The 16,575-nt window shown below is 44.8% G+C and overlaps 1 protein-coding gene and 1 pseudogene across 2 annotated transcripts in view; one reads left to right on the top strand and one right to left on the bottom strand.

Annotated features, from left to right (window-relative positions):
• LOC118210034 (NACHT, LRR and PYD domains-containing protein 3-like) overlaps positions 1-16,575 on the top strand; it is a 181,297-nt gene that overhangs the window by 114,028 nt on the left and 50,694 nt on the right. The gene's annotated exons all lie outside the window — the stretch shown is intronic.
• LOC118209491 lies at positions 4,916-15,750 on the bottom strand (annotated as a pseudogene).

Raw genomic sequence — 16,575 nt, forward strand, 5'->3', positions numbered from 1 at the left:
CAAGAACATGGACACTGATGTTTCTTATTCTGAAGGGGCCCATTATGTTGTGTAAAATTATAGATTCAGTGTTGGCTTTGTATCTGTAGACAGAATTGCATAATTCTTTCTTTATTAGGACTATATGGACACAGAGGAAACCAGCACAAACACAGGAACATGCTAGCTCCATGCAGAGAGAACGCGAACCTGGCACTCGAACTCGGCTTTTTTTATCATCACACAGATTGTTTTACCGTGTGTGATTTCAGGATTACACATTACACATCAGTGCTCTTATTTCTTTCTAGAGAGTCACAAATGAACACTAATGTGGGTAAATCCAGACCCAGAGTCAAACCTCAGCGGCAATCATTGGGCTTCAAGTCATGGTTCTGTGTTCTGTTTCTGCTTTTCCTTTTTGGGCCTCCAGATGGCGGCACTTCAGTTTTGTAGTTCTGTTCGTTCTCCCTCATTGCTCTTCCCTGTGTTTAATTGTATTATTGTTTTCTATTATTCAATTATTGTTTTTTGGTTGTGTCTTGTTATCCCCTCCCTCTCTGATGTGATTGTGCATTGTGTCCTCCTGTGTCTTGTTAGTGTCTTGTCTATTTAAGTTCTTTGTTTCCCTGACTCGGGTGCTGGGTTAGTAACCAATAAATGGCGGGATTCTTGTCGAGGTTTGAACCAGGTTGCATGTGAGGACGGATTGTTTTGGTCTATGATTTTGAATTATACATTTGTTGAAAATCGAATTTGGATCACAGATGAAGTGACTTGAAGAAATGGAGTGTGAAGTGGTGGAAGGAGGAAATATGAAAAGAAAAAAAGGAATTGAAAATGAAGTTAAGGATTATAAATATGTAATTAGAATGAAGGTGGATGTGAGGCCCGGGTATGGATGAGAAGCAAATGGCGTTTTTAATGACGCCCATGAAATAGGGAAAGTCATAAAGAAGGAGATTTGGGAAGTAAGAGCAGTGAGGGTAACCAGGAGGGGAATTGTAATCATGGAGTGTCAGCCAAAAAGACTGAGGGACAAGGCTCTTAAAATAAAAAGACTTGAATCGACAAAAGTAGTTAGATGTTTAATGAGAGAAAGCACTACGGAAAAGTGTTATTAGTGGGGTCCCGTTGTTGGTAGACGCCGATTGTGTTTTGGAGGTAGAAGGAGTTTTAGGGGCAAAGCGGATGAAAAGCTATTGGGAGGAAAAAGAACAAGAACATGGATCAGTACTTTTAGAATTTGAGGGAGAATTACCAGAAAGAGTCTATTTAGATTATGTTTGTTACAGAGTGAGGGAATATGAGAGGGTTCCACTGAGGTGCTATTGGTGTCAGGATTATGGACACGTGGCAGCAGTGTGTGAGACAAAGGATCACGGGTGTAGAAGGTGTGGGAAAGATGGGTGTTCTGATGATGATTGTACGGTGTTTAAAGAACAGGCAATATGCTTTCACTGTGGGGGAAATCATGAAGCAGGAGAAAAGCAGTGTGAAAGAAGGAAGAGGGAAAGTGAGGTGGAAAGAACACGAGTGCAGAATAAAATAACGTATGTAGAAGCAACGAAGAGAATGAGGGCAGAAGCGGGAACTGAGAGGAAGGAGCAGAATAGAACTGGAATAGAGGGAAAAGATCAAAGGAGATGTGACAAAGAAATCATGCATTTGAATAGAAGAAGGTTTCTGGCATTTATTGCGATGGTGATTAACTGTGCAAGCGAGATAGAAACAAAATCAGAGAGAATCAGGATGGTGGTGGATGCAGCGAAAGAGATTTTGGGTATAACGGATGTGAAGGGGGACGAAATACAGGGAATTTTGGCGAAAGGGTTTGGAGGGAGTCAGACTCCAGGGATATAGCGAAATAGCAAAAAACCGTGGTTCAGGTATGGGAGGGTGGGGCTATTGTTTTATTTAATTTTGTTTTGAGAATTAAATCAGATGCCAATGTACACAGTAGAGGGCGGTAATGCGCCAATTTAGGTTTGCCAACCGCCATTAAAACCAGAGAAAAGAAGAAGAAGAATAAGAAGAAGACTCGGGTTCTGGTTCCTTGTGTTCTTGTGTATGTATCTGCCTGCTTGTGTTCTTGTGTGTTCTGCTTGTGTTCTGCCTGCTTGTGTTTCTGCCTCTGTGTTTTCCGCCTGTGTATGTTCTGCTGTTGTGTCTCCTGTGTTCTGCCTCGCCCGTATTCTGCTCTGTGTTCATTTGGATTTTGAGAAGTTTTGCTTTTTCCTTTTCTGAAGATTTTTGTGTTTTAGAGAGTTGCCCTGTGTGGCCTTTTGTTTGTTATTTATTATTTTTGAAGTAAAGGTGTTTGTTTAAACTTTCCTTTTGAGTTTCCTGTGTTTTTCACTCCGTACCTGGGTCCTCAACACCAAAACGTGACAGAAGGAACCAGCCAGAGCTGGACCCAGCGGAGTTTTTTTTGTTTAAACATGCCACCAGTGTGGTGGAGTAGTAGCGTTGGTGGGGCTGTAGGGGTCAGTATTTCCTCATTGATCGAGTTGAAAACCAGTGTCCATGGGTTCATTCCAATCACTTATTTTCACTCCTTGAATCTCTTTCTAGTGTCCTTTCCTTGCTTCTTAGCGCCACTGAACGAAGGACATGAAGAAAAGATGCAAGGATGAGATACGAGGAGGGAAGAATCGAGGCAGCATGTGTTAGCCAAATGGAACGTCCTTGCTTAGCATCAGTTTGAAGCCAGGCCATTTACAGTCGGCAAATGTGGAGAGGTGGACCACGGGTAGATCATTTATACGCCACACGCTCCAAAAAAGATGTATCCTCACTGAAGCATCCTCCAGGAGCCTTCTTGCTCCTCCAAGGAGCATTAAACGGATTGGAACGTCCTTAAAGATGGCGGACTTGATTGATTTCCAGGTCACGCGAGGACTGAGGAGATGAGGATGGATAAAATAAGCGATTGGAATGAACCCCTGGTGTAATGACACTGGTGAAGGAGAAGCTCTCTACAGAATGAGACCTAAAGTTGAGACTCAGGCTCCCTGAGGCCATAACATTATCTCAAAGTGATGGGATGGCTTCCTCAGTTCAGGCAACTGACCATCCTCAGGTTCTGATTGTAGGACAGAGTGTAGCACAGTGGGTAAGGAACTGTGCTTGTAACCGAAAGGTTGCAGGTTTGATTCCCGGGTAGGACACTGCCGTTGTACCCTTGAGCAAGGTACTTAACCGAAATTGCTTCAGTATATATCCAGCTGTATAAATGGATACAATGTAAAATGCTATGTAAAAAAAATGCTATGCAAGTCGCTCTGGATAAGAGCGTCTGCTAAATGCCTGTAATGTAATGTAATGTAATGATTGTTTCAATGAACCCTGACCATCCTCAGGTTCTGGTTCAATAAACCCTTGCTCTCCACGTCATAGTGTTTCTGCAAAAAAAAAAACAATCCTGCCTTGGACCATGAAGTGCTATATATCTGTACAAGATGGGAGTGACTAATATAAAACAAGATGGCTAAGTACATCCTATTTATAGACAGCATTTGGGAAATTATCAGTATAAATCTATAAAAATTAATTTACTATGAGAATAACATTTGAACAGCTACATTTTCTGCCAAAGGGCTGCCCCTCCTCTCAGGCACAAGTAATTACCTGAAGAAGCTGTAGGGGGTTGGAGGGGGTTGGGGGGGATAAATATGACATATTTACTGAAATACAGACAGAACTGAAGAAAATGAGTACTACGCATCCTTTAACATGGGGGTTATCAACCTTTACTGATCCAGAGACCCCCCCACCCAAGCTCAAAGGCATCCAGGAGACCCTTTTAAGTTAAAAGATTATATCTATTTTTAAAAGAAGTTTTGTGGTTGGTGGGGGGTGGAGGTTCACATTGTGATTGCAGACTATGTGGTTGGGGAAGGGATGCGGGGGGGGGGGGGTGGTTTGGGAGATCAACAGACCCCCAAATGCAAACCAAATCTTTACCAGAATCATTGAATGCATTCTAAATGCAAGCTGCATGTGTTATGCAGTAAGCAACATTTAATTTGTTTTTTGACAGGCAGGTGGATCAAGCTGTTGATTGGGTCCAACCCCCAAAATCTTGCTAATCACATGTTCCCACTGTGCCTCGCCTTTGGAAAATGTCCAAATAAACAAGTCAGAAGTCAGGGCAGGGCAGGTGTGTAGGTTTCCCTGTTGACCTTATCCACGGCCTTCCAAAAACGTGGCTATTGCCTGCAAATACATTGGGCCAAAACCAATTTCATGGCAGATGAGAGGAGAACGACAGAGAAGGTGAAGGCTGATGTCACATCCTTTCTCTTCTTGGCCCCGGTCATGTTGACGGTCAACAGCAAGTGGCAGTAGGTGATGGTGCTGGTCACAAGGTCATTTCAGAGAACACACCTCCAGCAAACATGACCAAGACCTGACCATGTCACAGTCAGCATAGTAATCCTCTGTATCTAAATCACACATCATAGGAATACCTCCTCACTGGGACTGAGTGAAGTCATAACACCACAGAAATACACAAAATGTATGATATGTTCAGTTGGATTCCCTACTTATTGCAGGTAACTGGAAGTAAAGTAAAACAGAACTGGAAGTAAGGCACAAAGTTTTACTCTCAACAAAAACAAAGTGTACACAATCAAACTCAAGTAGAAACTTTATTAGTAAAACAAAAGAGGCCAAGTCTAGCATTAGCATACTTCTATCTACGCATCAAGTGCTTAGTGCCACAACAAGATTAAGTACTTTAAATATTAAAATACAACAGCCACTCGGTTATATATCTTTATCGCTATAGACTTCTGCAAACAGCACATGTAGCAGCTACAGCTCTTCAAATAGCTTTAAATATTCTTCTTGACATGCTGTTTCTCTTTTGCCAGAGCCCCATCTAGTGGCTACTCAGCACAGTACAGTACAGTACACTCAGATAGCAAGGAGTAGGAGAGCAGGGTGAAGACAGTTTTAGGCACAGCAGTCCTGCCCTCTAGTGGACAGGAGGCTCCAGTGAAGGTGCAGCAGAGTTCCCTAGACGACCGACCACTGCAGGATGCTCATGTCCTTCCCTCTGGTAAAGATCAGGTGACTGTCGTCATGGAGAAAGGCAACGTTGGTCACATGGCTGCTGTGGCCTTTGTAAACATGACTTGGAGCCTAAGAGACAGAAAAGAAGACAGGCAAAGATTCAACAGGTTTAACACAAGCCTGAAAACTAGCAGATGAAAAAAGTCTTTAAAAAAAAAAGTTAAAAACCAAATCCGCAGGGGGAAAATATTTTATTTTCATCTGAATAACCAAAATAATTTCTCTGCACTTTCCAGATCATTCTAAAGCAGTGCTTCTCCACCTGCATGCAGTCAAATTTGCCAAACCAAATGCCACCATGCTAGACACCACACAGGGCTTATGTGTTTTGACACTAACAGCAAAATAAATGGCGTTTATAAATTTACAGATAGGACCATTCATGTACACAAATGTTGGGAAACACAGCTGTAATCTGATATTGTGGATTTGGGTATGAATGTTGGGAAGCACAGCTGTAATGTGATTGTGGATTTGGGTATGAATGTTGGGAAGCACAGCTGTAATGTGATTGTGGATTTGGGTATGAATGTTGGGAAGCACAGCTGTAATGTGATTGTGGATTTGGGTACGAATGTTGGGAAGCACAGCTGTAATGTGATTGTGGATTTGGGTACGAATGTTGGGACGCACAGCTGTAATGTGATTGTGGATTTGGGGATAGTGCTCTCACCCTTGGCTGTGAGCAGGGGTTGGGGAACAAGCGCACTTTGCCAAAGTCGTCGGCAGAGGCCAGGAGCCTGGCGTCATGTGACCTGCACACGGCGTTGATATCTGTACCATCAGCACCATCTGGCCAGATACCTGACAGGAACACAAAAACATAACAACACATCATGATGAGAACAGACCATTCAGCTCATCTATACCATTTACCTACAAATGAGAGAGTATCTAGCGCTAACCAGTCACAAACTAAATTATCAAATGCTGTATCAGACCTGCACACAGACCCCTGAGGGTCTGTGCCTCTACTACATGACCTGGCAGGTTGTTCCACACATAAAAAATGCTTCCTGTCACGCTTGGGTAATTTACTTTTTTCCTCAATTTACACCAATGCCCCCCTTTTCAACTGACAGAACTAAACCTGAACTGACTGACACTCACCGAACACGCTAAAGCAGCCCCAGGGGGGTGAGCACCCACTCACCGAACACACTAAAGCAGCCCCAGGGGTGAGCACCCACTCACCAAACATACTAAAGCAGCCCCAGGGGTGAGCACCCACTCACCGAACACACTAAAGCAGCCCCAGGGGTGAACACCCACTCACCGAACACACTAAAGCAGCCCCAGGGGGGTGAGCACCCACTCACCGAACACACTAAAGCAGCCCCAGGGGGGTGAACACCCACTCACCGAACACACTAAAGCAGCCCCAGGGGTGAACACCCACTCACCGAACACACTAAAGCAGCCCCAGGGGGATGAGCACCCACTCACCGAACACGCTGAAGCTCAGCACGCAGGTGGAGGTGGCCCACTCCAGGTTCCGCACAGTGTCTGCACTGGTCAGGTGTTTGCCACTCGCGGCTTCCCCTGTGGAGCGGGGAAAGAACGGGGGCGTGAGCAGCAGTGTGCGGACTGTGACCGGCTCTCTGACCAGACTGCGACTCTCTAAGAAAAAGGCTCACAGAATAAGATCTCGTAGTCTCCTGAGTTGGTGACGATGTACTGGCTGTCAGCGGACCAGTCCAAGTGGGTCACAAAACTCGAGTGGCCCTGTGAAGTAAAATTAAGCAGAAACAAAGCCAAGCATAAATGAGGCTGTGTTATCCCCTTTAACTATTTCAACTGCTACATTCTTTTGCAATTGGGTCTGTGAGAAATAACACAATATTAACATCTTGTTTATTCATGATATGAATGTGTACAGATATAGACTGATGTATGTAGAAAACTGAGGTCATTTGTTTTTGAAATGTGATATATCTATTTGCAAGACTAATAAATGAACAGAAAAAAAAGACTACAAATCCCATGAAGCAGTGCATTTTACCCACCGTGCATTTCCCGGCACGGCTGTACTTCCTGCCATTCTCTGTCACAGCATAGATGTAAACAAAGTTGTCGTGGGATCCCACTGCCAGGTAGGCCCCATCTGTGAAGCAGAGGATCAGGTGACTGTGTGGAATGGGTATATACTGAAAATATTTCCAACACAAATGGACTGTGCTCTAATGTCAGCCTTTAAAAAAATGATGACCATATAAAAATAAATTCAGAAACCACATTCATAAGATCATTAAATATGAGGCTATATGAAGAAAAAACATGTCTTCACTGAATGGAAGCCTTATATAAGGAATATTACATACATTATTAAGATATATAGATATATATTACTTTATATATGCCTTCATTGCACTGTAAGTGAAATCCATTTATATTTTAAATATATTGATTTACTTTTTGGATTTGCCTCAATGAGTTAAGTGCTTATCAACAATCTCACTTTAAAAAAAGTGCGTCTGATTGTAAATTCCTGTGTAATCAACCCATACACCTGTGGTGATGTTTTACACTAAGCGTACATAACAGTAGACTCAGTATACAACAACATTTCACTGATGTAGGGAGTATGCCAAACTGTTGAAAATTCTTCAACTACTTTTTTCTTTCTTTCACCTCCTCTGAACTGAGAAAGACTGCTAGAGCAGATCTCTGATATGTGAAATTGAGTCAAGCACTTATGGCACTGCTGCTTCTAAATGTGTCTGTTGTGCTTCTCTGTGGTGCTGGTGCTCTTCGCTCCACACACCTGGTGAGTATTTAACGATGGAGATGATCTCGTTGCTGTCAGTGTGCGTCGAGACCAGGTCCCTGGTGTCGGTATCCAACACCAGCCCCCTGGAAGGGGCAGGGAGACAGGCGCGTCAGAACCAGAGAGACAGGCGGGTCAGAACCAGAGAGACAGGCAGGTCAGAACCAGGGAGACAGACGGGTCAGAACCAGAGAGACAGGCAAGTCAGAACCAGAGAGACAGACAGGTCAGAACCAGGGAGACAGGCGGGTCAGAACCAGAGTGACAGACGGGTCAGAACCAGGGAGACAGATGGGTCAGAACCAGGGAGACAGATGGGTCAGAACCAAGGAGACAGGCGGGTCAGAACCAGAGAGACAGGCAGGTCAGAACCAGGGAGACAGACTGGTCAGAACCAGAGAGACAGACAGGTCAGAACCAGAGAGACAGGCGGGTCAGAACCAGAGAGACAGGCGGGTCAGAAGCAGGGAGACAGACTTGTCAGAACCAGGGAGACAGGCAGGTCAGAACCAGGGAGACAGGCGGGTCAGAACCAGAGAGACAGGCGGGTCAGAACCAGAGAGACAGGCAAGTCAGAACCAGAGAGACAGACGGGTCAGAACCAGGGAGACAGGCAAGTCAGAACCACATCACTACCTCAGGACTGGAAAGACTGCCGCTCATAAAAGACCCTGTGCAATCAAAATCATTCTTTCGCAGCTGTTGAACCCAAGAAAACAAATATTGTGGTTTTTAGCCTATTTTATTCAGTTATGACTTTATTCAGTTTTTTTTTTACCCTGAAAGAAACAGCTCTCACCCTGCCCATTGCAACAGCATTTTGTACTGGTCATTTTGTGTAAGAAAAATGAAGATTTTCATTTTAGCCAATCAGCAGTTATACTGTTTAGAGCAGTGGTGTCAAACTCATGCCATGGAGGGCCGTGTGTATGCAGGTTTTCATTCCAACCAATTAATACTGCCTTAATTGAGCCCAATTACTTATTCAGCCATATGCGTTTAACTGCATTGAAGCACAGAATATAAGAAAATTTTTATTTAGACAATGCGGATCACCATAGACATTGTGCACAAACCTGCATCCCTAATTCAGCAAATAATTTAACTAATTATATAATCAAGATCTGAGGCTGGAATGAAAACCTGCATGCACACGGCCCTCCATGGCACGAGTTTGACACCACTGGTTTAGAGGGCTGCCAATCAGAAGTGAACTGGAAGTGAATATACATACAGATTGGCTATGCCATATCAGACCTATGGCTCTTGTTTGTACAAACGGCATACTTTATATAGTTTTATTATTTTGCAGCTTGTGAATTTAAAAAATGAAGTAGACACCTATATCTTGCAGCTCATTGAATTGTTAAAATGTAAGACGGAGTGTAGCACTGCCGTTGTACCCTTGAGCAAGGTACGTAACCTGCATTGCTTCAGTATATATCCAGCTGTATAAATGGATACAATGTAAAGTGCTATGTAAAAAGTTGTGTAAGTCACTCTGGATAAGAGCGTCTGCTAAATGCCTGTAATGTAATGTAATGTAATAAGAAAAAGGGCGATTGCACAGGGTCTTCGAAGGAAAATTTGAATGATGAATCTGAACAATTCTCCCCCTTTCCAGGACAGTTTAAAGTGAGTTAGAAAGTTTCAGCTGCACTGTGGCCTTCTAGGATCGCAAACTGACATTTGTTTGCTGTCTACAGAGGATTCTGGAGTCTGCTCAGGAGATAGAACCTTTCATCAAATGGAACAATACTATGGAAGACTGAATTCCCCCTAACAAATACAGTACATGTCCTGAGAATATTCTTTTACTTGAGTAATTCCATCTAGGAATGAATGCTCAACATCTTCGAGAGAGTAAACAAAGGACACCCCAAATGTTACTGAACATCTGACTCGCTGGAAATCCAGATAAAGCTTTCTCCCAATTCCTGCATGGCTCTCACAGTATATGAATGAAACCACAGCGTTGCAGCAATATTTCAATACTGTCTGTGTGCTGACTACTGTCTGTGTACTACTGCATGTGTGCTACTGTCTGTGTGCTGACTACTGCATGTGTAGCACTGCATGTGTGCTGACTACTGCATGTGTGCTGACTACTGCATGTGTGCTACTGCATGTGTGCTGACCACTGCATGGGTGCTACTGCATGTGTGGCACTGCATATGTGCTACTGCATGTGTGCTGACTACTGCATGTGTGCTACTGCATGTGTGCTGACTACTGTCTGTGTGCTGACTACTGTCTGTGTGCTACTGCATGTGTGCTACTGTCTGCGTGCTGACTACTGCATATGTGCTACTGCATGTGTGCTGACTACTGTCTGTGTGCTACTGCATGTGTGCTGACTACTGCATGTGTGGCACTTTTATGATTGGTCACATTTCTTTGGCTCCTCATCGGATCTCACAGGAACTCTACTGAATCATAACGCAGAAAAGATTTTTCTGTCGCTACCTTCCTGTCATGGTTCCCACAGCAACAACAGCTCCGTTGGGATGGAAACCAGCAGATCATGCAGGATCCTGCCAAACAATCATCAAGGAAAGAGCAGGAGGGTCAGAATGCGCAGAGCAGGACATGGCTTCATTCAGAGTTTGATTAGTTGAGCCTTGTGCAAACACCATGACTAATGCCTAGAACACTGTGACAGCAGTTTACAATCAAGCTTACTGTCATCATGGCTACTGAAAAAATAGATTTTTTCCCACTTTGTAATCAGTCAATTTTTTTCATTTAAAGTTCAAATGTTTCAATCTACTTCCTCTTTCAGCAAAAAACTGTCACACACCGATGCCAGTCTGACCACTGGAGTACAGCTAAGAATCTGCCAATCCCCGCCTCAGTTCTGAAGCTGGCTAATGATTACTTAACTCATGGCAGCAAATCCAGGTTAAACATTTATCAAACAGATCAAAACCTCCATTTTTTTTATAACCTTGACCGTTCACACATATGAAAGGTTTATGGTGAGGTGGCATCTGAGTGGCTTGTGCAGTCCTTTCTGGACATGGTGTGTAGCCGATTTTGGTCCCCCTCACCCCCTTTTCTGAAATCTGACACCGAACAGGGAAATGAAGGCCTGGAGGAGGGGGGGGGGGGGAGGGTGTACACGCCTCTATGTACTTGCTCCACAAGGGCTGGTGAGAGGCAGAGTCCCACAGGTGGATGAGCTTGTCCTGGCCGCAGGTCACAAACTGCTCCAGGGTGGGGTGGGAGTCCAGGCCCCACAGCTCGTCCGTGTGGCCCTGTTCCACGAGAGAGAGAGAGGGAGGGAGGGAGAGAGAGAGACGGAGGGAGGGAGAGAGACAGAGAGAGAGAGAAAGAGAGAGAGAGAGAGAGAGAGGGAGAGAGGGAGAGAGATTCTGGGTTCATTTGAATTAGGCTGAGTCACACTGTTACCAACTGGCCATAAAATATTTTTTTTACAAAATACACAACAAAATACCACACGCACTGCATTTAGAAAACAACCAACAAAAACCTGCACATTGAGAATTGGCATGAAGAAACTAATTTAAACAATAAACTGGAAATTTACTGTGCTCTAGGCCGAGATTATTCCCAGTCAGAATATCTTACTAGAGTTAAAAACCAAAAACAAAGGCGCACATTAACAATGTACAGACTCAGTGACCACAGCCTTGCCAGTGAAATTGGGCCGCTGGCAGGTGGAGACAAAAGCCCTCTTCCTGCTTTCCTGCCCCAAGTACCTCCCAATCAGTAACCAATATTTTCCCAAATTCACTGCACAAATTAATCTATATGAATACCTATCAGAACCAAATAAATGAAAACTTCTTCTGGGGGAAGAGGATATCGCAATAGGGCAGGCAGCCCAGTATGTCTCTACCTGTCATAAATTAAGAGTGGTACTGTACACAATATCATCTGTGTTCATTACTAATACTGATAGGTTCATATATTGTTATATAACAAATATGTTTTAACCTGGGTGTGTGTACATGCGTGTGTGTATGTGTGCGTATCTACAGTAGATGTACTTCTCTGAATGGGTGGCAGAGTTGTGGGTGTGGACCTCTCTGTAAACGTGCCCCTGATGCAGTGTTCGGGCTGAGAGAGGTCTCACTCCAGGCCTTATCTACCTGCACGACTGGTCTGAGCTCCCCGGAGAAGGAGCCCTGCAGGATGGCGTTTCGGGTGGTCCCCACAAACAGCCCGTCCTGCTTCCCCTCCGCCAGGCAGCGAACCGGCCCGAACATCTCAGACACCTGCAGGGGAGAGGGAGGGAGAGGAAGGAGAGGAGTGAGGGGAGGAGAAGAGAGAGGAGGAGAGGGGAGACGAGGGGAGAGGAGGAGAGGAGAGACGAGGGGAGGGGGAGGAGACGAGAGACGAGGGGAGAGGAGGAGAGGAGAGACGAGGGGAGAGGAGGAGACGAGAGACGAGGGGAGGAGAGGAGAGAGGAGGAGAGAAGAGACGAGGGGAAGGGGAGGAGAGGAGAGACGAGGAGAGGGGAGAGATGGGGAGGGAGGAGAAGGGGCGGAGCTTGTTCACTCTGAACTATCGCAGACCCGGTCTGGCAGGGCCCTGTGCTCCACACGCACAGTACAGGTGCAGGGGCACCTGGGGCAGTTTGCTGTTCTTTAATGAAATGAACCCCACGGTCTTAAAGGGCAAGCACCAGATATTTAAAAAATGAAATACACCAGCCAAATGGAAGAAGTCCTATTTTATGATTCACAATGTTAGTAAACAACGTACAGTAATAATTGTATTGAAAACAAAGGTAGAAATAAGTCCTAAAAGAACACAGAACACATACATCACAGAAGTAATTTTCCAGCGTGACTTCGGATGTTTCCATCAGGAGTGGTCAATTTGTCAAATTTGCAGCCATACTAACAACAATTTCTGCTTAATTTAATGAAAAACCTGGAGACTAGATGCTGTTAAGGGGTGTTACCCTTTAATCAACCAGCCTGTGGTGGCCCAGCTACTCCAACGCCAGGCTCTAAAGCTAACCTCTTGGCCCAAAGCTGAAAGTTGTCCAAGGCTGTTCCTTTGGGGGGGGGGGTTGACTACTCTATATCCACCTGTATTTCTGAACACAGTCTGAATGACTGGTACATCCATCTCATAAATTATAGTTCATTTGTCTTCGTATTCAAGTATTCCTGCTGAATGTAAAGCAAATAACCTAAATTTACATTTTATAATGCAGTTCACCAATGATTTTTATATTATGAGTGGCCCTGGATACTACGTGTGAGGAATATTTACTTCACAGAAACAGTGGTGAACAGGAACCTGGAAACTGAGCAGCACCACTGAATAATACTGAATACTAAAAATGCAAATGTCCACGTTCATACTGTGTACACATACAGAATATTATGTATCCATCCATCGGTATAAGAGAATCCTTTGTGTTCTCAATCGTTTGATCCTGCAGGGTAAACACACAACCCCGCACAACTCTGGCACTAGAAGTAAGATTCCAGCCTTTAGAATGTAGTTTTTTCTCATGAGGAGCCTCTTGCCCTTGAAGCCTGGTCCTCTCACCTCAAGCTCGCTCTTCTTGTGGTAGTTGTGGTCCCACAGCACCACGCGTCGGTCCTTCCCTCCCCCCGACACCAGCGTCCCGTCCTTCAGCACGCAGAGGGAGAAGATCCCACCCTCGTGGGCCCCCCCCACCACCTGGCTGATCCGGCTCCCACCTGTCAATCACACCGCCCTTTATGTGCCGACATCATGCTTCACTCCACCCTTTATGTGCTGACATCATCACGCTTCACCCCACCCTTTATGTGCTGACATCATCACGCTTCACCCCGCCCTTTATGTGCTGACATCATCACGCTTCACCCCGGCCTTTATGTGCTGACATCATCACGCTCATCCTGCAGCTAACAGGCATGCTTTCTCTGGCTCAGAAAGGGGCAGGTAAGGGGTAGAGCAGGTATGGGCAGGGACAACTCATCATAAGAGACCTGCCATCACCTCTGTAATCAGTACAGCTCTTAACCTTAAACATCCTTTCATAAATGATCTGTAAAAGCCTGATCCTCTACTGGTCAACACAGGATAACGTGTCACTGCTGGACTAATCTATTTCATTAAATGATGAGATCAATTCATCTCAAAATGCACAATTTAAGACGTCCTCCACAGAACATGTTCTACACCATAGCTCAACTTTAACTAGTCACAGTGTGACTGAATATTCATAGCATATTTAGTAAGAGAAAACATTAAATTTACATTTTTCCTGTTGATTGACCAAGTGATGCAAAAACATCATTCCAATAAATATTAATGTTTTGAACATTCTTAAAAAACTGGGGTCTGCAATCAATGATTACTGGCCTTTGCCTTAACAACCACTTAGCAACCACAATGAACAGCATAAGTAACCACTGGCGCTAATTGGGACTAATCTGACCTTTCCCCCAGATGTAGATATTCCCGCTGGAATCTCCGGTGATGGCGTCTCCGTTCTCGGCGAAGGCGACGCACAGCACGTACTTGGGCTTCTCGTGTTTCTGGGTAGCGAGAGCAAGGACCAATCAGGAGGCAGCCCCCGCCACGCTCCATAATGGAATAAGTTACTGGGCATGCTCAAGCGCCTGTCACTCAGTCTAAAGTGGTTCTGGAGGCAGGCCTAATGGCCAGTCAGGCGCTTCCACCTCATTAAGAAACCACGGATCTGTCAGCGCAAGCCTGTGCTTGCACACACTGAGTATCTATAATAATGGCTTGCATAGCTATACTAATTTGGTGCATGTGCTTAAAACCTGAATGCATCCAAACTAATTTATACTTTTCTTCCAGAGGCATGCATTTCTAGCTGAAATAGATATAAACATTAAAAGAGAAAATCGGGAATGTGTGAGTCGTGAGAAACTACAGGTAAGAGAACAGCTCCAGTTAATCTTTCAGTTTGTACCTCAAACAGGCCCTGCCTCTTGGTGAGTACATTCCCCTCCATGGTCCAGAAGTTGAGGCAGGACTTCCCACAGGTGACAATCAGGTTAGCCTCCATAGGGTGAAAGGAGGCTCCCAGCGCAGACTCGTTGGAGCACTGTCAGGTGGAATGCACAGTACTGTTAGCGCAGCGCTAACTCAGCGTCATTAAAGTGCATTAAACACAGTTACTCTGATAAACTCAGATACTCTGTCTGGCACAATGAGAACCGAACACACACACCTGCCCCCCCCTCCCCCTACCGCAGAGCAGGAGTGTGTGATGATGATGATGATGATGATAATGGTAGAGGAGTGTGTGTGTACAGGGTAGGAGTGTGTGTGGACCGTCCGTCCGGCACTCTGTCCTTCTACAGCGTCTCTGACTCTGACACACTGACCCTCCTGCACAGACTCCACACACACTTCACTCAACACACACCCCTCTGTGCTGGATTTAGAGTGTGTGACTCCTCAGTGTCCCTCTGCCAACTGGAGTAGAGACACACACACACGTATGTGCGCGCACACACTCGCATGCACACACCAAGCGGCCAAAACCAGACTTCGTTTTTGAAGCTCATTTCCTGGTGTTGTAGTTCCTGGTTGCTCACTAGCGCCACTACGGATGGCTCCAGTATAGGTGTTTTCATATCCGGTTTCCATGCAAGTCTACGGTACAAATGCGATCAAAATACAAAGTCAATAATTTTTTCTCACAAGAACAAATAGTCATAATAGGTGTATTTTATTCGTCTTATGACTGTCCATGGGTCGATTTCATGATTTATTGCGTCATTTGGGTACAGTGCCAATATTTGTTCTGGACCAATGAGGTACAGCTTGCGTCACTTCCGGATTACTGCGGAGGACTGAGCTACAGTAGGGGCTACAATCTGTGGTCACTGGGGTGGGAGGTGGCGTCTCTTGGCCTTGACATTGCGGCTCCGACCACGGTCTACCTGTGCAAAGTCAGAAAATGCAGGCATCCCATTTTGTAGTGGTTTCATTATAGCGTGTGCTATTTACAGCTGCACTGGACGACCATAAAATAATCCTCCTCTGAAGTTTTGCGGTAGCCAAGTCATTTTTACTATTTCCTTTAGCCCACTTAACCAAATAATTAGTTGGCAGAAAAGCGTTAGCTAATTACGCTATTTGCTATATGTGGTAGTCCAGTAGCCTATGCTGAAACAGTTCGCAACTTCGGCTACCAAGCCATTTGACTAGCTAGCTAACCCGAAACGGCAAATATTCCATCTGTCAAACGTGTTTGACGGCTTGTCAGTCGTGTACATTCCGTAAATGTCTACCTGGGCTATGCTGCACGAATGTGACAAAGCTAGAAGCTAGCAAGAAAATAATAATTAGAAATTCAATGTACATTATTTTTGTCTTTATGCAACAGGTGGAAAACTTGCTCTTCAAAGTGCGTTGTCATATTTACACGCCTGTGAATCAGTTATTAAAATACTTGGTAGATTTGTCACCGCTGACAGTGTTAATTTTTATTCGGTAAAAAGTGACTTGCGAACGATCGGTCAGCTAGCGTCACCCAGCAAGTGAACACCACAAACGGCGATGGGGTAGTAGCAGTTAATGGCTCATTAACTGACTGTGGCGAAAATCTACGACGATAACTTGCTTGGTTAACAGCAGGTCTACCAGACAGTTATATGAAAATTAGCCTAGTCAAATCACCAGTAATCTACACATCTCTGATTGATTGACCATCAGTGCAGTGGATGTTCTTCCCCTGTAGTTCATATTGCTAATGCGTGAGCTAACCACGGATAGCTTACCTAGCTCACTGG

This window comes from Anguilla anguilla, chromosome 12, assembly GCF_013347855.1.
Source record: "Anguilla anguilla isolate fAngAng1 chromosome 12, fAngAng1.pri, whole genome shotgun sequence".
Lineage (NCBI taxonomy): Eukaryota > Metazoa > Chordata > Actinopteri > Anguilliformes > Anguillidae > Anguilla > Anguilla anguilla.